General features: G+C 41.0%; 1 pseudogene; it reads left to right on the top strand.

Annotated features, from left to right (window-relative positions):
- Positions 1-1675: 1675 nt before the first annotated feature.
- LOC145104279 (epidermis-specific secreted glycoprotein EP1 pseudogene) lies at positions 1676-3273 on the top strand (annotated as a pseudogene).
- Positions 3274-24993: the final 21720 nt, after the last annotated feature.

Below are 24993 nucleotides of genomic sequence, written 5' to 3'. Positions count from 1 at the left end.
AAATTTGGATGAAGAGTCTTTAAGGAATAAGCACTTAATGAGAAGATTTTGACCCAGACGGAGTACGATGGGCGTACCAAGAGGTACGTTGCGCATATTGGGTTAGAACCCCATGGTTTGGGTGAGTCACGACTACACCCAACATACTGACTGAGTACCCAGGGCGCGCATACTTAGTCAGATTGACTTTGACTATGCTTTTAAGCAAGATTGACCTAAGGGCATTTCGAGTCATTTGAATCGTAGTCTGAGATTTGGGTCCCTGTTAATTTGTATAGGTGACTGGTAGAGATAGCTTTTGGAGCAGTGATCTGTACAACTATTCTTTTAGACAGTGGGGCAAGTCTTCTCATTCTGCTTGTGGGTCAAATGCACCAATGTCGGCCCACTAAATTGTATATGTAGGATGCTAGCTGTCTTTGTGACTCTTGCATTGTTGTATGATTGGGTTGAGAACCACCCTAGGGTTGGGCCCATTATTGTATGAATGGGTTGAAGGAGACCCCAGGCCTGGGCCCCAAGGCTAGGCTCCTGATTGTATATTGGGTTGGAATATACCACAGGGCTAGGCGCTGTTGTATGTTTGGTATGTGGTACTTTGGGGAACTCACTAAACATTATGCTTATAGTTTATGTTTATGCTTTCAAGTACTAACGTTTTCAAAAGGAAGGGTCCGACTTGATCGCACTGCAACCCTTGGAGTGTTATTCTGCACTGAATGTTTACAAATTACTCTTATGTTTTGAGAATACTTTGACTCTGATTGTCTTTTGGAACAATGAATGAATGACTTTAACTTATTTTTAAAATGAAATTTTTATTCGGTATTTTTGGGACGTTACACTATGCCACAAAATTAGACTTCGCTCTTGCCTCTTCATCTTGCCGTTGTGCCCCATGTGATCAAAGTTGATTAGGGCCGACCCAGTGATCGGAGTTGATAAGATAGCATTATTGGAACATAGGAAGATCATCGAAGCTAAAATGATTAATTGTCTAATGAAAATATCATGTCTCGGAAATGTATTGCTGAACAAAATTGTTTTGGGTTTTGAGAAGCCGTGAGGGTTTGCCAAGAAACGAATGTGGCCATCGAGATTCCGGCGTTGACAAAAGAAGGCAAATGATTAGGAGGAAGAATACGATCGAATCGAAAAAGGTTTTGCCATGGTGGTGGAGGATAGCGATTAAAAGGGTTATGCACTGATTTTTCAATTTGAGGAGAATGTGCTCTTAAAAACGTTCCATGATATTGTCTCCACGTAAGTGTCGATTCGGTAAAAAATGTACATGTGGCGCCTTCTGCCGAATGATTTCGATTAACGGGACTAAAATGCAGGTCACAACTCACCAGATACCCTATAAAACAAAAAAAAACAAAAAAAAAAAAAAGGTCACAACTCACCTGATGCCCCTATAAAACCAAAAAAATAAATAAATAAATAAATAATAATTAGAATAACTAATGTGTCATTTTCCAATGAAAAGTATTTTTAAGGTTTGTATATTAGTGGAATTAGAATATTCATTCCACTAACTACTACAAAAACATGTTGCTATACACTTTAGTTTTCCATTATTGACTGGGCACAGCTACCCCACCTCCAAATACATAAAAAGAAAACAGACATGATTGAATTTATCTTTCCCTGCATTGCTCGGCTGTACACTACATGTTGGATAATAGCGTCAGTTTCAACATAATACAGTCGATATAAACGGGTTCTTTCATCCTCTAAAATAACCACCCAAAATGGCTTCTCCCCATTCCATCTATGAAACTTCTCTTCTACTTTTGCTTAGTTTTCAATTACTTTGGACCATTTCTGAAGCTGTAGTGCCTGCTTCAGACACCTTCACGTACGTAAACGAAGGTGATTTTGGAGATTATTTCGTGGAGTACGATGCAAATTATCGCGCCCTTCCGCCTTTTAGTAACCCATTCCAGCTTTATTTCTACAACACCACCCCTAACGCATTCACTCTAGCCCTTCGTATGGGAACAGTCCGATCTAAGTCCCTCATGCGTTGGGTTTGGGAAGCAAACCGGGGAAACCCAGTTCGTGAGAACGCCACCCTCACCTTCGGTGCAGATGGAAACCTTGTCCTGGCGGATTCTGGTGGCCGGATTGCCTGGCAAACTAACACCGCCAACAAAGGTGTCGTCAGTTTTCAGACGCTGCCAACTGGTAACATGGTTCTTCATGATGGCAAGGGAAATTTCATATGGCAAAGCTTTGACTACCCTACGGACACTCTCTTGGTGGGTCAATCTCTCCGAGCTGGTGGTGCCAGTATGCTGGTGAGCCGAGCTTCTGACGAGAACAACATCAATGGACAATATAGCTTGGTCATGGAGCCTAGACACCTAGCCATGTATTACAAGAGCGCCAACTCGCCTATTCCAATGCTTTATTGGTCCTCTATCGAATGGTTCACCATTATGAAGGGTAGTTTGACTAACCTAACTCTTAATTCAGTCACAGATCCTGATGAGGGGTTTCTTTATTATATGAGTTTCGATTACTTCACCACAAACCCCTCATCCAGTTCGAATCGCTTCATGGCCTACTCAAGATACAACAACACGTTATCTTATCTTAGACTTGGGATAGATGGGAATCTTCGATTCTACACGTATACTCCAAATGTGCAGGACGTCGCCTGGGAACTGGTATACACGTTTCTCGACAGGGGTTCCTTGGAAGGCGAGTGCCAGTTGCCAGAACGATGTGGGAAGTTTGGGTTATGTGAGAATAGCCAATGTGTCGCATGCCCAACACCAAACGGACTAAGTGGGTGGAGCAAAGATTGTGAGGCAAAGAAGGTGTCTTGTAAAGCAAGTGACTTTGGGTACTACAAGCTTGAAGGTGTTGACCATTTTATGATTACGTACACAACGGGAGATGGTGGAAGGAAGCAAAGCGAGTGCGAAAGCAAATGCACCAAGGACTGTAAATGCATGGGATATTTCTACCACACGGATGATTCAAGGTGCTGGATTGCTTATGATTTGAAAGCATTAACACGAGTTGAAAACTCGGCTCATTTGGCGTACATCAAAACACCTAAGAAGTAAGGGCTAAGATTCGTAAGTAATGAAATAATATTAGTTTCTTTATCCAAAAATCAGGAATAGACTAAAAGTCTAAAAGCAAATCCAACGACATTCTTATTGTCGAGAAGCTACACATGGAGTAATAAATAATGAATGCGGATGCTCAGATGCTAAAGTGAGATGGTTTGATGAAAGTTACTTATTATTATTATTATTATTATTATGAACCGCAATAAAATTAAAAATCTAACAAAATAGCTAAAAGATAATTACACAGCTCAGTACAAAGAAACAATAGCAAGAGAAGTTGTGGAGCCAACCAACACACTTCGTCTTGTATTTTTTTCGTATATTAGAAATCCAAAAAGAAGTAACGAGAAACAATGTTATAATTGCTTCACGATTCATCAGCCCATATTTTCCCTCTGCCTATTTAAAGTCAAACTTGATATGAACTTAAGTATAGAACTTATAGAACTTACTCCCAAAAGCCAACTTAAAGGAAGAGAGATGACACTTAGACATATAAACTGTTAACCTGCTAGAGACCTTGAATAACACACACACACAAAGTTCTTTGAATGTACGATGAAGATAAAACACACACACAGGAAACAAAAGACTTCACACATTTTGGAAAACACACACTAAGGGTGTTTGTTATTTTTGGATGATTAACTGAAAACAAAGCATCACACGCCTTATAAACATTACAAGGAACGTGGAGCACGTCACTACTTCTAAAACTTTAAAGAGACTAAATCAACAAAGTACAAAAGGAAAATAATAATACATAGACGTGGAGACTTCAATGTATACAAACCAGATGCATAAAGGTGTTGTATTTTCAATATTCCCCCTCAACACCGACTTCCATCATTCCAATCTTGTTACACAATTCAGCCAGCTTCAATCCAGACAAGCCCTTTGTGAGATAGTCTGCAGGTTGATTTGAAGTTTCAACATATCTTAGATCAATTTCTCCTTGAAGTACCTTTCCCTTATAAAATGATATTGAACTTCGATGTGTTTAGTTCTGGCATGCAAGGTTGGATTCTAAGCAAGGTGAATTGTAGAGAGATTGTTACAATACAGTGGTATGTTGTAGTTGACTGCTTGATTCAGATTCTCCAAAAGCTGTTTGAGCCACACACACTCGTGGGCTGCCATGGTTGCAGCTCTATATTCAGCCTCTTTGGTTGACAGAGACACTGTTGGCTGTCTCTTGCTGATCCACGATATGGGACTTTGTCCCAACATAAATATGTATCATGTGGTAGACCTTCGAGTGTCGAAATCTCCTGCATAATCTGCATCAGAGTAGCTACATAGCATGAAATCCTTATCTGTTTTAAATAAGATACCATTGTTTAGTGTGGACTTGATGTATTTTAGTACTCGATGAACAGCTTCAAGGTGAGGCTTTCTAGGATTTTGCATGAAACGACTTAGCACTCCCACAATAAAGGATATATATGGCCTTGTTAGTGTAAGGTAGATCAGACTACCTACTATCTTTCGATACATAGTTGGATCTTCAAGTTCTCTCCCAAAATCCAAGCTCAATTTTATGCTTCTATCTACTATAATCACAGATGGCTTGCACTCTTCCATTCCAAACTTCTTTAGAAGATCAAACGAATATTTCCTTTGGTGTAGTATTATACCTTTACTCTCATGGCTCAATTCCAACCCCATAAAATATTTGAGCTTTCCAAGATCCTTCATATGAAAACGAACACACAAATTTTCTTTTAATTGAAGTATCATCTCATCATGATCACCTGTTATGATAAGGTCATCAACATACACCAACATGAAAGCCACCTTGTCTTCCTTTTTCTTCACAAATAAACTAGCATCAGCTGAAGTGATAATGAACCCATTGTGTTCGAGAAATTCTCTTATCTTTCCAAATCATGCCCTTGGCTATTGTTTTAGCCCATAAAGAGCTTTCTTGAGCTTACATACATGGTTAGGATATGCACTAGTCACAAATTCTAACGGTTGATACTTGTATATAGTAAGTTCTAGATCCCCATACAGAAATGCATTGCTAACATCCATTTTCCACTACTTCCATTTCTTGACTGATGCAAGTGCTAAGATGACCTTCATTGTTGTTAACTTTGCAACGGGACTGAAAGTTTCTTCGTACTCAAGGTCGCATTCTTGAGAAAAACCTCGTGTAACCAGTCTCACCTTGTATCATTCTATTGAGCCGTCTGCCTTCCGTTTTACTTTGTATAACCACTTGCATGAAATCAATTTTGTGATTCTTGGCTTTGGAGTCAACTCCCAAGTTTGGTTTCTTTTTAGAGCTTCAAATTCTTCTCTCATGGTTGAAACCCATTCGTCTTTAACACAAGCTTTATCATAGGTTGTCAGCTCAGTTACAGCATCGACCACAATGGCATCATTTGCATATTTGGGGTTAGGTCTCCTTACACAAGATGACCTTCTAAGACTAGTCGGTTCATCCGATGTTTCATTTTCAGCAATGGGGTGAAACATTCCAGTTTGCCAAGGTTGTTTTCTATGTGTAGTTGTTTCTTCTTCTTCAACTGTGACCTGACCATTACCAAGAATAAGATCAACACTTGATGACTCAATCTCTTCCTTCAACTTGTTGGAATCTGGGCGTTTTTCTTGGTTTGGGGACCACCATGATGATAATTCATCAAACACTACATTACATGATACATAACATTTTCTAGACTCCATTTCACAACACCTCCACCCTTTCATTTCTTTGTCATCCCCTATAAATATGCATCATGTTGCTTTCTTTTCTAACTTGATGTGAAGGTGGTTAGGTATGAAAACATAGCATACACACTCAAATACCCGAAAGTGACTTACATTAGGTTTTACATTCCAAAGTAATTCGAAAGGAGACACAAATCGGAGTCCTTGCTGTGGAATTCGATAAACTATATATGGAGTTGTTTGCATGGCTTCAACCCAAAACCTCCAGGGTACATTTTTATCATGTAACATGCTTCTACATATTTCACTCAGATGCATGTTCTTTCTTTCAGAGACCTCATTTTGTTAGGATGTATTTGGGCAGGTCAGTTGTCTGCTGATCTTGTGTTCTTTCAAGTAGTTAGTGAACTCAGCTGAGAAATAGTCATCCGTGTTGTCTGAACGTAAACACATTATAATATGTTTCAAGTCTCTTTTTGCTTCTTCTTTAAAGTCTATGAACTTTTGGAATACTTCTGCCTTTTCCTTCATCAAATACACCCAAAAAAATCTTGAATAGTCATCAATAAAAGTTACCATGTACCTTAAACCTTTGACTGATGGTTGCTTCTGATAGATTTTGTAGGTTATAAAATAAAGCATGAGGCGGAAAAACTTAACCCTTGAGTTCACATGCAACCTACTTTGGAAAAACTTAACCCTTGAGTTCACATGCAACCTACTTTGGATCTAAGTTTTCTCTATAGAAAGCAAAAAACAATTGAACATCAAGAACCCTAACGCATCCTACTATTATCGAAAATAACAAGGATTATGGTTTACATACCTTTTGATTATTTTAGTAAATAATCAACAATTTTTTTCTTTAATTCCCTTGGAAAGATAACACCAAAATTATGAAGTCTCTAATGGTTTGTACCCAAACCCTAGCAATAGAAAACTTGATAGGAGAAAGGATGTGGAAGCGGAATTTCGACTCTTCTAGCTCTAGGTATGCATGGGACGAAAATAGGGAGTCCAAGGGGCCCTATTTATAGCTGATAGGAAAACCTTAGATAACCCTAATTTGAAATAAAATAATATTATTTCAAATCTGAATTTATTTAGTTTCCTTATTATTCATATTATCGACATGGAACATTCTAGAAAACCTAGGAGCACACCAATTTTCGGCCACCATAGGAACATTCCAGAATTCTTCTCTTCTTCAACTTTTGAACAGTTGCAGCGTAAGTCATTGCACTTTTAATTAATCCAATTAATCCCAAAATTAATTCCAATTAATTTATGATTAGTTATTAATTAAATATTACTATTTCTAATTAATATATTAATCTCGTAATATATTAACAAATTATTTACTGCTATTTATTAATCATATAATAAACCAATGAGTCAACCCTCTCTCTAAAAGTCATTCCAATCAATTGCTAGTTTTGAGGTAACCCAAAAAGGACTTTGATTTTAATTAAAGTATATACCAATATATTTATTAGCTTAGACACCTAATCGAACAATCTCCCACTTGGATAAGTCTGTAACTATAATTGCAAGTATAACTTCTAAATTAAACAGCAAAGCGTGCTTTTCAAAGCAACTGCTAGACTTTGATTTGATCAGACATCGGCCCTAAGATAAGTGATCAAATAATCCTCCGTTCTTCAAGATATCGTATGGACATGAGACATGGATTACAATCACTCTCTTGTCCAAAATTTTGTTTCCCGATTTCCTTATTTGTGATGAGCTCATCAGACTACTAATTGAACACATCAATCCAGTCCTACCTGGACTCAGCATTATAATGTCAACACCAAGTCACCGAGGGGCCCAAAGATATCGCTTTTCCCATTAGGGCAAAAGGAACGAATAAACTTCAACTTATATGTAATGGTGTCTCCGGTGTGACATCCCCAAATTCAAGGTCATTTTAAAAAATTTATTTATGCTTATTTGAAATCAGAGTATCCATTTTAAGGAATAATATTGCGAAATTTGTTCCCAGAAAACATGATAAATATATTATCAAAGCATTTCAGAAGAAATGTATTTTTTTTATGTTAATACTTTGAGATGTCATCGTCAATACAAAACATAAGCATAAACAGACCTTATATTCATTTATACTCGTGATTTACATCTCCCTTTAAACCTCTCAGTGTAACGTGTCATCGTATTGATACATGTGATACAAATAAACTGAGTGGGTCAGGTTGGGAAACCTGGTGAGTACATAGGGTTTTCAACCCATAATAATAAAGTTATTATGTTTCATCATCAAACAATTAACCCAAATACCAGTCCCCCTTATCTTAAGGATCTACCCTAAGAATCATCTATCATTCATTCATTCATTCCTAAGGATTGTCCTAAGGAATAGGCACGAAGTCCATCACTGTCAGGGTTTATAGATTACAACCGGTCAACACGTAGTTCAAAACATCTGGTGAACACTTAGTTCAAAAATACCTAGTGAACACTTAGTTCAAAAATACTTAATGAACACCTATTTCAAAAACACCAACAGGTTACGAGCCTGCAAACGTTCCACTAGACTGTCTAGAATAGTCTGTGGTCGTCATCTATACTCCGCTAGATGACTAGATCATTGTAAACATCGAGACCTCTCATCAATTTTTATTTCATCACACATCGTCTAATTCATCTACCCATGTTTTACCCAACATATTTGCAGATATAAAATACATATACAGTTTAAATCATTTAAAACATGTATAAAATTGTTCATCCAGCATAGATATCAAGAACACAGATAATATGCACACATTGCACGTAATTTATATTAAATATTTCATATTTATGTGTAAGATGAAAGTAACTATGCACTCACTTTAGTAGCGTGATTTGAAAGAATCTAACTAGAAACGGTCAGCGGTTCGTGATCGTCGGGCTCGGGATAAGGAACGCCTTCAGCAAACGAGAGAGAGAAAGAAGGTTTAGGTGTAAGAAGAGCAAGGGTCGAACTTGCTATTTATAGGCTGCCTAAAACATGTCCACGTCGTGGACATGACATTTTCACATCGTGACACATGGCTGATTCACTTTGTAGGCTTGTCATCTGTGTTCTAGCTTCGAAAGGTGTCCGGATGACATTTCCACATCGTGAAGGTGTTAGGTTCACGTCATGGAGTTCCATGAGTCATCCCGTAGCCTTATGTAACATCCCAAAAATTATGACCAAAAATTTTGTTTTTTATTAAGTAACTTATAAACCGTTTACTGAAAAACATCATCGATATCATATCAAACTCATAAACCCATAAGTCAAATGTCATAAAAACATGTCATGGAATAATAATAATGTCAGAGTACAATCCCAAGAACATCATAGTGCGGAAATCATGTGTGTGCGATGCGCTGCTACCGTGCCGACTCCTTCCCCTTCGATGAAGAGGTACCTGAAAACAAAACTGTAAACTGTAAGCATGAAGCTTAGTGAGTTCCCCCATCATACCACATACCATACATAACACATACAATATAACATATCTGGGTACTACCCCCGTCAGTCTCTTTCAACCGGTAACTTGCCTAGCATATCAGGGTGCTGGCCTACCCCTTCGGTCCTGTCAACCGGTACCTAGCCTAGCATATCAGGGTGTTGGCCTACCCCTTCGGTCCTGTCGACCGGTACCTAGCCTAGCATATCAGGGTGTTGTCCTACCCCTTCGGTCCTGTCGACCGGTATGAGGGACTATTTCACCCCTTACTTCTACCACATAGCATCCTAGTGCATAACATATAAATCATGTACCGCCTAGCTTATTCGGGTGTTGGCATACCCCTTCGGCCCTATCGACTGGTACCAGGGTCTATCCTACCCTTCCTATCATTATCAAATATCATCATAGCATACCAATACATAAACATAACATACCAGATAATTATCACGAAGACAATCATCTAACAAACAACTCCTACTAATGGGCCAACATTGTGGCCGTAGACTACTTCTACTGGAAGGTAACTCACCTCGTAAAGTTGAGTGTCGAATCTCACGGGAAGTAATCTCTAACAGCTGCTCCGATGACTCCCGGCTATCATAATCATAATAACACTTAATCAGAATCCGTAACACGACTTAGGGTAAAATGACCATTTTACCCCCCTTGGCCTAACTTGAACCATTCCTAAGGCCCAATTATAACTTATTAAACCCAGTGAACCCATGGTCCATCAAAGGCTCCCTAAGGCCCACTAATGGCCCAATTTTCTAAATTGGGCCCAACTCTTCAAATGGGCCTTTTCACAAGTCCAATAAATCCTTAGCCCAAAATGAATAATCTCAAGTGACCCAATATGGCCTAAAAGGCCCAATACTTCTAATTCCAAATTCCTAGGCCCAGAACTATACTCCACGGTGGGCCACGGGGCCCAATAGTCCAGGCCCAGCCCTCCAAGGCCCAAAAGCCCAATGTATCCACTCTGCACGCGTACGCGCGTCGTACCTGGCACGTACGCCCAACGTACACTGGCCTTGACCGCAAACGGGAAGATGACCCAGTACGTGCAGCGTACCAGGGTGTACGCTTAGCGTATTGGCCAACTTTCTTAGGACTTCATTTGTGATTTAATCCATTAATTCTTCACGTCCAGAATGTAGATCGAGGTCCTTTAAGACCTCCTAATCCATAAAGTCACAAACTTTATGTGCTTGAATGCATGGTTGAGGTTCAAAACATGATTTTGGTCCTTTAGCAAGCTTTAAGACCATCAAACACTTGCATGGTTGTGGCTTAACCATCAAGGTATGCCTCTAAGAGCTCAAAAGGACACCTTTTTTGGTCTAAAACTAACAAGATACAAGCAACCTCAACAATGGAGTCCAAAAGTGACATTAAACACTCCTATAAACAAATCTAAGCATGAAATGGTCAAGTTTGGAACTTGATACCGCAAAAGAGTGAGTAATGATGTCAATCTTCTGGATCTACAAGCTCCTCATGAGTCCTTGCCTCTTTCTCAACCTCCTTTTCTTCTAAGAACACCAAAATCACACAAAGAAGCTCTCAAATGGCAAAAATACACAAGAGTGGGTTAGGGTTTTCGAGGTGGCTGCTTAAGGGTGATAGGGAGGCTGGTCCAAGGGCATAATGTCCTTTATATAGGGATCAAACCCTAAAGTTAGGGTTTTAGACTCTGTGCGCGTACGCTACGCGTACCCTTTGGTACGATGGGCATATGTGCATGGCTTCCACGTTCTAATTCCTTGAGTACGCTGAGCGTACATGGCAAGGTACGCCCCGCGTACGTGCTTCCTCAGCCCAAACACAAAGGCCCCAAGGTCCACGCCCAAACCTTAGAAAGCTAATAACCTTAAATAAATACAAGATTAGTACCTTATAAATCTCGGATGTTACAAATCTCCCCCACTTGAATTAGACTTCGTCCTCGGAGTCTGTTGCTGCTGTTGGAAATAAGTCGGGGTAGTGCTCCCTCATCTCGTCTTCCGGCTCCCACGTCCATTCTGAACCCTTGCGGTGCTGCCACTGCACCTTCACCATTTCTACTTCCTTATTCCTCAGCGCCTTCGTCTTCCTATCTAGAATGGCTATCGGTCGCTCGATGTAGTTCAGGCTGTCATCCACCTGAATATCCTTGAGAGGAACCACTGCAGAGTCGTCTACCAGGCACTTCCGCAGCTGGGAGACATGGAAAGTACTGTAAATCTGGCTAAGATCGGCTGGCAGATCCAGCCTATATGCCACCTTGCCCACTCGAGATGCAACCCTGAAAGGACCGATGTACCTGGGACCTAACTTGCCCCGCTGTGACATCCCCAATTTCACGGCCAGAAAAGACCGATTTCGTTTATGCTTTTTAAAATAAAATCAGAGTAATCATTTGATTAAAAGTGTTGCGGAATTTGTTCCCAGAAAAACATGATAAATATGTTATCAAATCATTTCCGAAGAAATGTATTTTATTCATTTAAACCATTGGCATGTCATTGTCAATACAAAAACATAAGCATAAACAAAACTTACATTCATTTACACTAGTGATCTACTTCTCTTTTAATCTCTCAGTGTAAAGCAACTTCTTATCGATACCTGTGATACAAATAAACTGAGTGGGTCAGGCTTGGGAGCCTGGTGAGCATATAGGGTTTTCAACCCACAATAAATAAATTTATTATGTTTAAACATCAAACAATCAACCCAATTACCCAACCCCATTATCTTCTTTATTTCTTAATGATTTACCCTAAGAATCATCTATCACTCATTCCTAAGGATTCCTCCTAAGGAATAGGCACGAAGTCACATCGTCGTCAGGGTTTATACAACAGGCACTAAGTCCATAGCTGCCAGGGTTTTTAGAGTACATCTGATGAACATATAGTTCACACACCTACATGTTGCGATCCTGCTAGTGTTCTATGGACCGTCTAGAATAGTCTATGGTTGTCATCCATACTCTGCTGAATGACGGGGCCATCGCTTGGGTCATCGCTTGGCTCATTGCTTCTCACCATATTTTACCACTCATATATCATCGCTCATCTTTCATCACTCATCATTTATCTCATCATTTTATCACACATCAACTTATTTCACCTACCCATGTTATACCCAACATATTTGTAGATAAAATATATATATACAATTTAAATCATTTTAAACATGTATAAAACATTCCTTCATCTACCCATGTTTTACCCAACATATTTGTAGATATAAAATACATATACAGTTTAAAACCTGTATAAAACAATCATTCAACATCTATCTCAAATAAACAAACAACATATATACACATAGCACGTATTCTATATAAAATATTTCATATCTATGTGTAAGGTGAAAGTGACTATACACTCACTTGATAAGACGATAATTGGGCAGCACTTCGTTTACTAAAACAATCGTTTCTAATAAAACTGGGAGTGTTATTGAGAAACCGGGCTTTACGAGGGTTGACCTTTAAAACCAAAAAGATAAATTTCTCGGGCTCTTCGGGAACTTCGGGGCGTGTTTCGGGTGTTAAGAATAATAACGGGGCTTCGGGGGAAGTGGAATTAGCCAAAATATGGAATAAGGGGTGAAAATGGGCAAAAATCAAACATTACCCGACAAGTCTCGCAGCCCCCCTTTTATAGGGTGCGAGATCGAAGATCTGCGGCTGAGAAGGCTCCACGCAGCGTCAGATGCGAGGGCCAGGTGGCTCGTGCGAGACTCAGACACGCGAAGGGGCACGCGTCGGACGCCTATTGGACCACGCTTCGGACGGCTCTCCGGATCGGACACGCGTTTGCTGACTCACCGAGATCGGACACGGGGAAGGCACGAGGCGGCTTCTGATTGGCCGAGCCTTCGGTACGAGGATGGTGCGACACGCCTCGCCAGGTGGCCTCGGATGACTCAGCAAATCGGACACGTGGAATGCTACGAGCGAGGGTGACGTGGCCTATTCCGGACCATGCGAAATTTCTCGGATTTCGTGTTTTTCTTGATTTTTGAGCCAAAACTTCTAAAATCCATAATTTTCGCATACGGGCTCCGTTTTTGACGTTCTTTATATGCACGCGTAGGTAAAATTACGCTCTACAACTTTCGTTTAGACTTCATCATCTAATTTTGACTTTAAGTTTAATATTATTATTTTTAACAGACCGGGACAGGAAATCCGTTAAAATTTCATAACTTCTTCATCCGACGTCCGTTTACGTCTGTATTTTTACTTTTGTACTACTATTGACAAGACCTTCGATTGTCGCTTAGGTTGTGTCGGCTAAAAATCACTCGATCTAAAATTCGAGTTTTTAGCTGTATACTGCTAAGCTGAAACTTAGAAAATACATAACTTCCTCATACGAAGTCAGATTTGGACGTTCTTTTTATGCACGCTCTCGGTTTAACGTATTCTAAGACTTTCGTTTAGATCGCTAAGGCCAAATATCGCTCTGTCGTAAATTCACTATTTACGTCGCGTTGTGTCGTGCCGGTTCTGTCGCGAAACTTCGACGGGTCATAACTTCTTCGTTATAACTAGGATTTCAGTGTTCTTTATATGTACATAATCCTTGTAACATATACTACAACTTCGTTAAGATTACTCCTTCTAAATAATCTTCCATCAAAAAGTCATTTTTGACGCTCATTGTCCTTAAATTGACTAGTCCGAATCTGCGGGCGTTATAATTATCTCCCCCTTAGGATGATTACGTCCCGGAATCATCAACGAAATAGGTCTAGTATAATGATTCCATACGTCATCTTTCCATCCTAAGTAATAACTGTATTCTATATGTTTCTTCGAACGAGTATCTAGCTTTTGGACTTCTCGATCGCAGGTAGTGCTCAATCCTGCATCTGCTCTTCGTACTATGTTGGACGCTCAATCGTAACCTTCGAGTTACAAAATAAATCCTTATTGAGGACCCCTTCTTCTTCTTCGGATAAGTACTTTCCTTTATCTATTGTAACAGACCGATGGGTCATGCTCTAATGATCTCTCATCGTATGATGCAACGCTTAGACTCAAGTCTCTTTGAGTCAAATTCCAGAATGGAATATACCTTCCTTCATATTCTAATGTGATATAATCACATTTTAGCATGTAGCATTTATAGCTACAAGCTTCTTTAACAACGAGCGCGATGTTATTGATCGCATTGATTTCAATCTTCTGACTTAAGTCAGATCTTACATCGAACTTCGTTCTCTGAACCACGTAACAAACTCATCGTAGTCGGACTCAATTTGATATGACCACTAGGGTCGGAATAACAATCATCTCATTAGTCATTACCGAAATGATGGTAACGACATACATGAACAAAAACGAAATCAATTATTAGCTTCTTGGTAACCTTGTGACTTTCCCTGATCCAAGTGTAAGTCATGTGCTTCCAGTAGTATAGATCTCTACTACTATTCACACCTACTCATACTCGTCCCAAGTATTGTCTCGCAGTCCCCAAGTCCTAAAATCACAAAACAATTTAACACATACGAATGCGTCCAATTAATCATAAAATTTTTCCTAGACTCTACTAGGACTTCTTCTATGCGTATCTTCAATCATCAATTCTACTTCAACTCGGTTGGTGATGGGAATTCCAGACGATGGGACAACTTCAAGAATTACACCAATCGTTCCATCATCCTGCCAATCGAAGGTGTACTTCAGACGTACCGTACTCCTCTAAACGTTCCGTTATTTTATCAGACACATTCTAAAGGCAACATACCACTCTTACGATATCTTCCGATAGGTGTCATTCACTATCATAATCCTTTCATTTCCTCCATCTACTCAATTCTCTACGAGTCTTCACCATAACGTTTTGTACACCCAAGCAGACGTTCGGTGTACCGGGCGAGAATTTAAGGTAGGAAAGCTTTATTTACGATAGACGTATAAATCTCCTTGTCACACCGAAAAGTTATATGCCAGTTCTAATACCGTAATCAAACGTTTAGGAATCTGAAAACATAAAATCTCCATATCCGGTCGGCAACAGACCATAGATCCGAACAAATAATAGCATATAAGGCATCTTTATAGCTATAACATAAAACATTTAGCACATAAAACATATTAGGCATCTTTCCTAAAATTAACTAGTGCTCGTGTCTAAAATATAGCAGACACTCATCTCACAATCATCGCTTAGCATTCTAAGTTTAAGTCTAGAAATTTCCTACAAATTCCTAGTTCGCTTAAACTAATGCTCTGATACCAACTGTGACATTCCCAATTTCACGGTCAGAAAAGACCGATTTCGTTTATGCTTTTTAAAATAAAATCAGAGTAATCATTTGATTAAAAGTGTTGCGGAATTTGTTCCCAGAAAAACATGATAAATATGTTATCAAATCATTTCCGAAGAAATGTATTTTACTCATTTAAACCATTGGGATGTCATTGTGAATACAAAAACATAAGCATAAACAAAACTTACATTCATTTACACTAGTGATCTACTTCTCTTTTAATCTCTCGGTGTAAAGCAACTTCGTATCGATACATGTGATACAAATAAACTGAGTGGGTCAGGCTTGGGAGCCTGGTGAGCATATAGGATTTTCAACCCACAATAAATAAATTTATTATGTTTAAACATCAAACAATCAACCCAATTACCCAACCCCATTATCTTCTTTATTTCTTAACGATTTACCCTAAGAATCATCTATCACTCATTCCTAAGGATTCCTCCTAAGGAATAGGCACGAAGTTACATCGTCGCCAGGGTTTATACAACAGACACTAAGTCCATAGCTGCCAGGGTTTTTAGAGTACATCTGATGAACATATAGTTCACACACCTATAGGTTGCGAGCCTGCTAGTGTTCCATGGATCGTCTAGAATAGTCCATGGTTGTCATCCATACTCTGCTGAATGACGGGGCCATCGCTTGGGTCATCGCTTGGCTCATCGCATGGGTCATCGCTTGGCTCATCGCTTCTCACCATATTTTACCACTCATATATCATCGCTCATCTTTCATCGCTCATCATTTATCTCATCATTTTATCACACATCAACTTATTTCACCTACCCATGTTATACCCAACATATTTGTAGATAAAATATATATATATACAATTTAAATCATTTTAAACATGTATAAAACATTCTTTCATCTACCCATGTTTTACCCAACATATTTGAAGATATAAAATACATATATAGTTTAAAACCTGTATAAAACAATCATTCAACATCTATCTCAAATAAACAAACAACATATATACACATAGCACGTATTCTATATAAAATACTTCATATCTATGTGTAAGGTGAAAGTGACTATACACTCACTTGATAAGACGATAATCGGGCAGCACTTCGTTTCCTAAAACAATCGTTTCTAATAAAACCGGGAGTTTTATTGAGAAACCGGGCTCTACGAGGGTTGAGCTTTAAAACCAAAAAGATAAATTTCTCGGGCTCTGCGGGAACTTCGGGGCGTGTTTCGGGTGTTAAGAATAATATCGGGGCTTCGGGGGAAGTGGAATTAGCCAAAATATGGAATAAGGGGTGAAAAATGGGCAAAAATCAAACATTACCCGACAAGTCTCGCAGCCCCCCTTTTATAGGGTGCGAGACTGAAGATCTGCGGCTGAGAAGGCTCCACGCAGCGTCAGATGCGAGGGCCATGTGGCTCGTGCGAGACTCGGACACGCAAAGGGGCACGCGTCGGACGCCTATTGGACCATGCTTCGGACGGCTCTCCGGATCGGACACGCGTCTGCTGACTCACCGAGATCGGACACGGGGAAGGCACGAGGCGGCTTCTGATTGGCCGACCCTTCGGTGCGAGGATGGTGCGACACGCCTCGCCAGGTGGCCTCGAATGACTCAGCAAATCGGACACGTGGCATGCTACGAGCGAGGGTGACGTGGCCTATTCCGGACCATGCGAAATTTCTCGGATTTCGTGTTTTTCTCGATTTTTGAGCCAAAACTTCTAAAATCCATAACTTTCGCATACGGGCTCCGTTTTTGACGTTCTTTATATGCACGCATAGGTAAAATTACGCTCTACAACTTTCGTTTAGACTTTGTCGGCTAATTTTGAATTTAATTTTAATATTATTATTTTTAACAGACTGGGACAAGAAATCCGTTAAAAAATCATAATTTCTTCATCAGACATCTGCTTTCGTCTGTCTTTTTACCGTTGTACTACTATTGACAAGACCTTCGATTCTCGTTTAGGTTGTGTCGGCTAAAAATCTCTCGATCTAAAATTCGAGTTTTTAGCTGTCTACTGCTAAGCTGAAACTTAGAAAAATCATAACTTCCTCATACGAAGTTAGATTTGGACGTTCTTTTTATGCACGCTCTTGGTTTAACGTATTCTAAGACTTTCGTTTAGATCGCTAAGGCCAAATATCACTCTATCGTAAATTCACTATTTACGTCGCGTTGTGTCATGCCGGTTCTGTCACGAAACTTCGACGGGTCATAACTTCTTCGTTATAACTCAGATTTTAGCGTTCTTTATATGTACGGAATCCTTGTAACATATACTACAACTTAGTTAAGATTACTCCTTCTAAATAATATTACATCAAAATGTCATTTTTGACGCTCATTGTCCTTAAATTGACTAGCCCGAATCTGCGGGCGTTACATCCGCTTCCTGAACCGGATGACACTTTTCTAAGGAGACACCTTCAGGAGAACCATATCCCCAACCAGGAATTCCAGGTCCGAACGGCGCTTGTCGGCATAACTTTTCTGCCGACTCTAAGCAGTCTGAAGCCTGCTCCGGACCTGTTGGATCCTCTCCATCGTCTTGAGTACCACTTCGGTACTCCCCATGACCCTCTGCCCAACCTCACCCCAGCATATCGGGGTCCTGCACTTCCTCCCGTACAACATCTCAAAGGGAGGACGATCGATACTCACGTGATAGCTGTTGTTGTGGGAGAACTCAGCCAATGGAAGATAGGTATCCCAGCTACCACCGAAATCCAAGACACACATCCATAGCATATCCTCCAAGGTCTGGATGGTCCGCTCGCTCTGACCATCCGTCTGAGGGTGAAAAGTGGTGATGAAGTGCAGACGAGTACCCAACTCGTCGTGAAACTTCTTCCAGAATCTGGAAGTGAATCGTACGTCACAGTCAGAGATCACGGAAACTGGCACTCCGTGTCGAGCTACTACCTCTCAGATGTAGATATTAGCCAACTTCTCGGCCGAGATGCTCTCCTGGATCGGTATGAAGTGGGCACTCTTGGTCAACCAATCCACGATGACCCAAATCAAATCCACTCCATGTGCGGTCCTAGGAAGCTTTGTGATGAAATCCATGGTAATATCTTCCTATTTCCACATAGGGATATCCAATGGTTGCGTCTTTCCATGAGGCCTCTGGTGCTCGGCCTTGACCTTCCTGCAGGTTAGGCATCTCTTGACGTACCATGCTACATCCCGCTTCATATAGGGCCACCAGTAATCAGGACGAAGATCTCTTTACATATTCGTCGCCCCAGGATGAATGGAAAATCGGGATTTGTGTGCCTCCTCCATCAGAACCTGGCACAAACCCCAATGATATGGAACTCACACCATGCGGTGTAGTGTCAACAACCCTCAGCTATCGTAGTCGAAGGAGGGAACCTGACCTACAATATGATCGCTCTTCCGATGTTCCTCCTTCATAGCCTCCTGTTGGACCTCTCGAATCTGCTCCAACAGTGGAGTTACTACTGTCATCCGCAAGCAAATGTCTCTGATCGGGGCTGCCTTGCGGCTAAGATCATCGGCCACAACATTGGCCTTCCCTGGGTGGTAGAGGATCTCACAGTTGTAATACTTCACCACATCTAGCCACCGACGTTGCCTCTTGTTCAGATTCGGCTTATCCATGAGGTACCTCAGACTCTTGTGATCCGTGTAAATGGTAAAACGGATCCCATAGAGGTAATGTCACCAAATCTTGAGGGCGAAGACGACCGCCCCCAACTCCAAATCATGCGTCGGGTAGTTCGTCTCGTGAGGCTTCAGCTGCCTCGAGGCGTAGGCGATGACATGCCCTCTCTGCATCAATACTGCACCCAAACCCGAAATGGACGCATCTCAGTATACTACAAAATCCTCCACGCCCTCTGGAAGGGCGAGGATCGGCGCCTCGCATAGTCTCTGTCTCAATGTCTCAAACGCTGCCTGCTGCTCAGACCCCAGCGAAATACAACGGCTTTCTTCGTCAGTCGGGTCAAGGGTACGACTATCTTAGAGAAATCCTGAATGAATCTCCGGTAATATCTCGCCAATCCCAGGAAACTCTGAATCTCAGATGGAGACTTCGGAATCTCCCATCTCATCACGGCCTCTACTTTGGTCGGATCGACCAAAATCCCGTTCTGGTTGACTAGGTGCCCCAGAAACTGCACCTCGCGCAACCAGAACTGGCACTTGGAGAACTTGGCATACAAGCTCTCGCTCCTCAGGGTATCCAACACCTCCTGCAAGTGCTCCTCATGCTACTCCTGCATCTTGGAGTAAACTAAGATGTCATCAATGAAAACTATCACAGACCGATCCAGCATCGGTCTGCATATGCAGTTCATGAGATCCATGAACGCGGCAAGAGCATTGGTGAGCCCGAAGGGAATCACCACGAACTCGTAGTGGCCATAGCGAGTCTGGAACGCAGTCTTCTGCATATCCTCGTCTCTGACCCTCATCTGATGGTAGCCTGAACGTAAATCTATCTTGGAAAACCAAGATGCCCCCTGTAGCTGGTCGAAGAGATCATCAATCCTCGAGAGTGGGTAACGGTTCTTCACCGTTACCTTGTTCATCTCCCGATAATCTATACACATCCGATGCGACCCGTCCTTCTTCTTCACGAACAGAATCAGGGCTCCCCAGGGTGAGCTCCTCGGTCTGATGAATCCCTTGTCTAAGAGCTCCTACAGCTGTGTAGAAAACTCTTGCTTCTCGGGAGGAGCCAACCAATACGGTGCCTTGGCTATCAAGCCGCACAGGGGATCGGGTCGATCCTAAACTCCACCTGCCTCTCCGGAGGTATCCCAGGCAACTCCCCTGGAAACACATCCGGGTACTCTCACACCACTGGCACATCTCTCACAGTCGCCTTGCCTGCATCTCGTGTATCCATGACGTAGGTGACATATCTGGCGCAACCCTGCTGAAGGTAGCGCCTAGCCCTTGCTGCTGAGCATAAAGTCGGTCCACGTTGTGGCATCACGCCCTGAATCACCAGCTCTCCCCCACTTGGGGTCCTGATGCGTACCAACTGCTGGTCGCAGTCAATCACAACCCCATTAGGGCTCAACGAATCCATACTGATGATAACCTTGTTCCCACGCAATGGTATGGGGACCAAGTCTACCAGGTAGCTCTCCTTGTACAGCCTCAAAATACAATCTCTGAAAACCTCTGATGCCCTAACTGATCGGTCTTCAGCAATCTTGACCTCTAGAGGGCAATCCAATATGCCCGAAGACTCAGGGAACCTCTTGTTAAGTGCAAGGGAGACAAATGATCAGGTAGCACCCGAATCGAACAACACATGAACTGGAATAATGTTCACATGGAACAATCCTAAACAAAACACATAACATGGCACATAAATATCATAAACAACATATAATAAAAGCTAGGGAGAAGAAATCATACCCGTCACCACATCGGGTGCGGCGCGTGCCTCCTCGGTAGTCAACTGGAAGGCTCGGCTCCTCACCACTGGAGCCTCTGACTTGCCCTGTCGGCCATCCGTAATCTGCAGGGTCGATGGAGCTGGCGCCGCCACTGGCGCTGCTACTGTCAATCTCGGGCAATTGGCCTTTTTATGGCCCTTTTGATTGCAATGAAAACAAATCAGGTCTGATGTCTAAAAGGTGGGGGTCGGGGCAGTAAAATCCCTACCAAAGTGCCCAAGCTTGCTGTAACGCCCGTGTTTCTAGGCTAGACATTAATATTGACATAATAGTCTAGGTTAACCTTTGTAACTCATTTAGAAGAAATGAAAAGGAATTATGTGAATATTATGTGAAAAATTATGTGTTTTATGCTTAATTATTAGGGTTTAATTAATTAAGAATAAAAATGAGCGTCGAAAATAAATATTAGATAAAGCCGATATTTATTAAGAAAATTGTACTGGGCGTGACAAGGATTACGGATATATAAAGAATACCGAAATCCGAGTTATAACGAAGAAGTTATGACCTGTCGAAGTTTCGCGACAAAACCGTCACGGTGCCGAATGTCGTAAAAAGTGAGTTTTTGATAAACTACTTTTTAACCTTGGTGATCTAAACGAAAGTCGTAGTGTTCGTTAAACCGAGAGTATGTATAAAAAGAACGCCCAAATCTGAATTCATATGAGGAAGTTATGATTTTTCGAAGTTTCAGCTTAGCAGTAGGCAGCTAAAAACTCGAATTTTAGATCGAGTGATTTTTAGCCGACACGACCTAAACGAGAATCGAAGGCCTCGTCAATAGTAGAAAAACAGTAAAAAGACAGACGAAAACGGACGTCGGATGAAGAAGTTATGAATTTTTAACGGATTTCCTGTCCCGGTCTGTTAAAAATAATAATATAAAAATTAAAGTCAAAATTAGCCGACGAAGTCTAAACGAAAGTTGTAGAGCACAATTTACCTACGTGTGCATATAAAGAACGTCAAAAACGGAGCTCGTATGCGAAAGTTATGGATTTTAGAAGTTTTTGCACAAAAACCGAGAAATTTCGCATAGGTGGCTTCGGCCACGTCACCCTCGCCCAAAATATGCCACGTGTCTGAAATGGTTGAGTCATCAGAGCAGCTGGCAGTCGCGTGTCGCTTCCGGATTCGACCGAAGTCTCGGCCCTCGCACATCCGACGCGTGTCGCACAGATGTCCAAGCCGGAGACCCAGCCGATGACACATCCGAAGCCGGTGACTCCTCGCTTCCGAAGCGTGCCAGCTCCTGCGTCCGAGCCTCCCTGCTGCTGCCACGTGCTCGCTTCCTAGCCTCTAGAGTCTGAACCTCGACCCTATAAATAGAAGGGCTGCGAGATCTTCCGGGTAGAATTCCAAATTTGTCATTTTTCACCCATTTTTCAATATTTTAGCTATTTTCAACTTCCCCAAAGCCCCTGGATTAATTCCAACGCCCGGAACACGTCCCGGAGTGCCTGAGAAGCCTGGGAAATTTATTTTTTCGGTTTCGAAGCCCAACCCTCGCAGATCCCGGTTTCTCAATAAAACTCCCGGTTTTATGAGAAACGATCGTTTTAGGCAACGAAGTGCTGCCCGGTTATCTTTAAATCAAGTGAGTGTGTAGTTACTTTCACCTTACACATAGATATGAAGTATTTTATATAAAATACGTGTTGTGTGAATATATATTGTTTGTTTGTTTGAGATGGATATTGAAGGAATGATTTATACATGTTTTTAAATAATTTTAAACTGTATATGTATTTTATCTACAAAAATGTTGGGTAAAACATGGGTAGATGAAATAGTGGGTGTGTGATGAAAGGTGAGTTGGATAGATGAGATGATCAGTGATATAGATCATGAGTTAAATTGTGGGTTCTTGATGAAAGGTGAGTTGGATAGATGAGATGATCAGTGATATAGACCATGAGTTGAGAGTGAGTGGTGAAATATGAGAAAAGCCTTTACCCAAACGTTGGCGTGAGTGGTGCAATATGAGAAAAGCCCTTACCCAAACATTGACCCCCGTCATTCAGCAGAGTATGGATGACAACCATGGACTATTCTAGACGGTCTATGGAACACTAGCAGGCTTGCAACCTGTAAGTGTGTGAACTATATGTTCATCAGCTGTACTCTAAAAACCCATTGACATGTATTGCGGGGGGGAACTCCCATGGGAAATACCATCGATGAATAAGAGCTATGGACTTAGCACATGGAAAACCCATTGACATGTATTGCGGGGGGAACTCCCGTGGGAAATACCGTTGATTAATAAGAGCTATGGACTTAGCACATGGAAAACCCATTGACATGTATTGCGTGGGGGGGAGGGGGGGAGGGGGGGGAACTCCCGTGGGAAATACTGTCGATAAATAAGAGCTATGGACTTAGCACATGGAAAACCCATTGACATCTATTGTGGAGGGGAACTCCCGTGGGAAATACTATCGATAAATAAGAGCTATGGACTTAGCACATGGCGACGATGTGACTTCGTGCCTATTTGACATAAATTGCTGAGGGAAAGCAATGTTGTCACCCCGATGTTTGTCTTATTTGACATAAATTGCAGAGGGAAGCAATGTTGTCACCTTATTGGTTGTTTTATGTTAGGATGTCTTGTTTGACATAAATTGTTGAGAGAAAGCAATGTTGTCACCCTGATGTTTGTCTTATTTGACATAAATTGCAGAGGGAAGCAATGTTGTCACCTTATTGGTTGTTTTATGTTAGGATGTCTTGTTTGACATAAATTGCTGAGAGAAAGCAATGTTGTCACCCCGATGTTTGTCTTATTTGACATAAATTGCAGAGGGAAGCAATGTTGTCACCTTATTGGTTGTTTTATGTTAAGATGTCTTGTTAGACATAAATTGCTGAGGAAAGCAATGCTGTCACCCTAGTGATAATCCTTAGGCTAGGTCCCTTGTGATAGTTGTTTTAGGGACGTAAAGTGAGGATAATGGGAATGGGTGATTAGGGTTATTTTTGGTTGATGAAATTAATAAATTTATTGTTGATTGAGAACTTAATAAGTTTATTATTTATTGTGGGTTGAAAGCCCTATATGCTCACCAGGCTCCCAAACCTGACCCACTCAGCTTTTTATATTACAGGTAGTGGACCCCGAGCATAGCCGGATGACGATGAGTGATATTTGGATTATAGGCTAGTAGTTGTAAATAACTATTGTAAGGCTTATAATGTCTTATTTATGCTTTTGATCTGTATCGCAACATGACATCCCGAGGTTTGATATGAAATGAAAATATACATTTCTTAAAGAAAGGTTTTGATAAACTTTTATCATGTTTTGTTTTGGGAACAAATTCCGCAACACTTTTAATCAAATGATTACTCTGAAATTATTTTAAAAGCATAAATTAAACCGGTCTTTTCTGGCCGTGAAATTGGGGATGTCACAGTTGGTATCAGAGCATTAGTTTAAGCGAACTAGAAATTTGTAGGATTTCTAGACTTAAACTTAGAATGCTAAGCCATGATTGTGAGATGAGTGTCTGCTATATTTTAGACACGAGCACAAGTTTATTTTAGGAAAGATGCCTAAAATGTTTTATGTGTTAAATATTTTATGTTATAGCTATAAGGATGCCTTATATGCTATTATTTGTTCGGATCTATGGTCTGTTGCCGACCGGATCTGGAAACCTTATGTGTGTAGGATTCTAAGCGTATGATTACGAGATTAGAACTAACATGTAAACGTTTCGAAGTGATAAGGAGATTTATACGACTATCATAAATAAAGCTTTCCTATCTTAAATTCTCGCCCGGTACACCGAACGTCTGTTTGGGTGTACAAAACATTATGGTGAAGACTCATAGAGAATTGAGTAGATGAAGGAAATGAAAAGCTTATGATAGTGAATGATACCTATCAGAAGATATCATAAGAGTGGTGTCTTGCCTTTAGAATATGTCTAATAAAATAATGGAACGTTTAGAGGGGTACGGTACGTCTGAAGTATACCTTCGATTGGCAAGATGATAGAATGATTGGTGTAATTTTTGAAGTTGTCCCATCGTCTGGAAT

Source organism: Lactuca virosa, chromosome 1 (assembly GCF_052849685.1).
Source record: "Lactuca virosa cultivar CGN04683 chromosome 1, Lactuca_virosa_CGN04683_v6, whole genome shotgun sequence".
In the NCBI taxonomy this organism is placed as follows: Eukaryota; Viridiplantae; Streptophyta; class Magnoliopsida; order Asterales; family Asteraceae; genus Lactuca; species Lactuca virosa.
Note: the sequence above shows the minus strand (reverse complement) of the source record. Positions and strands in the feature narration are given on the sequence as shown.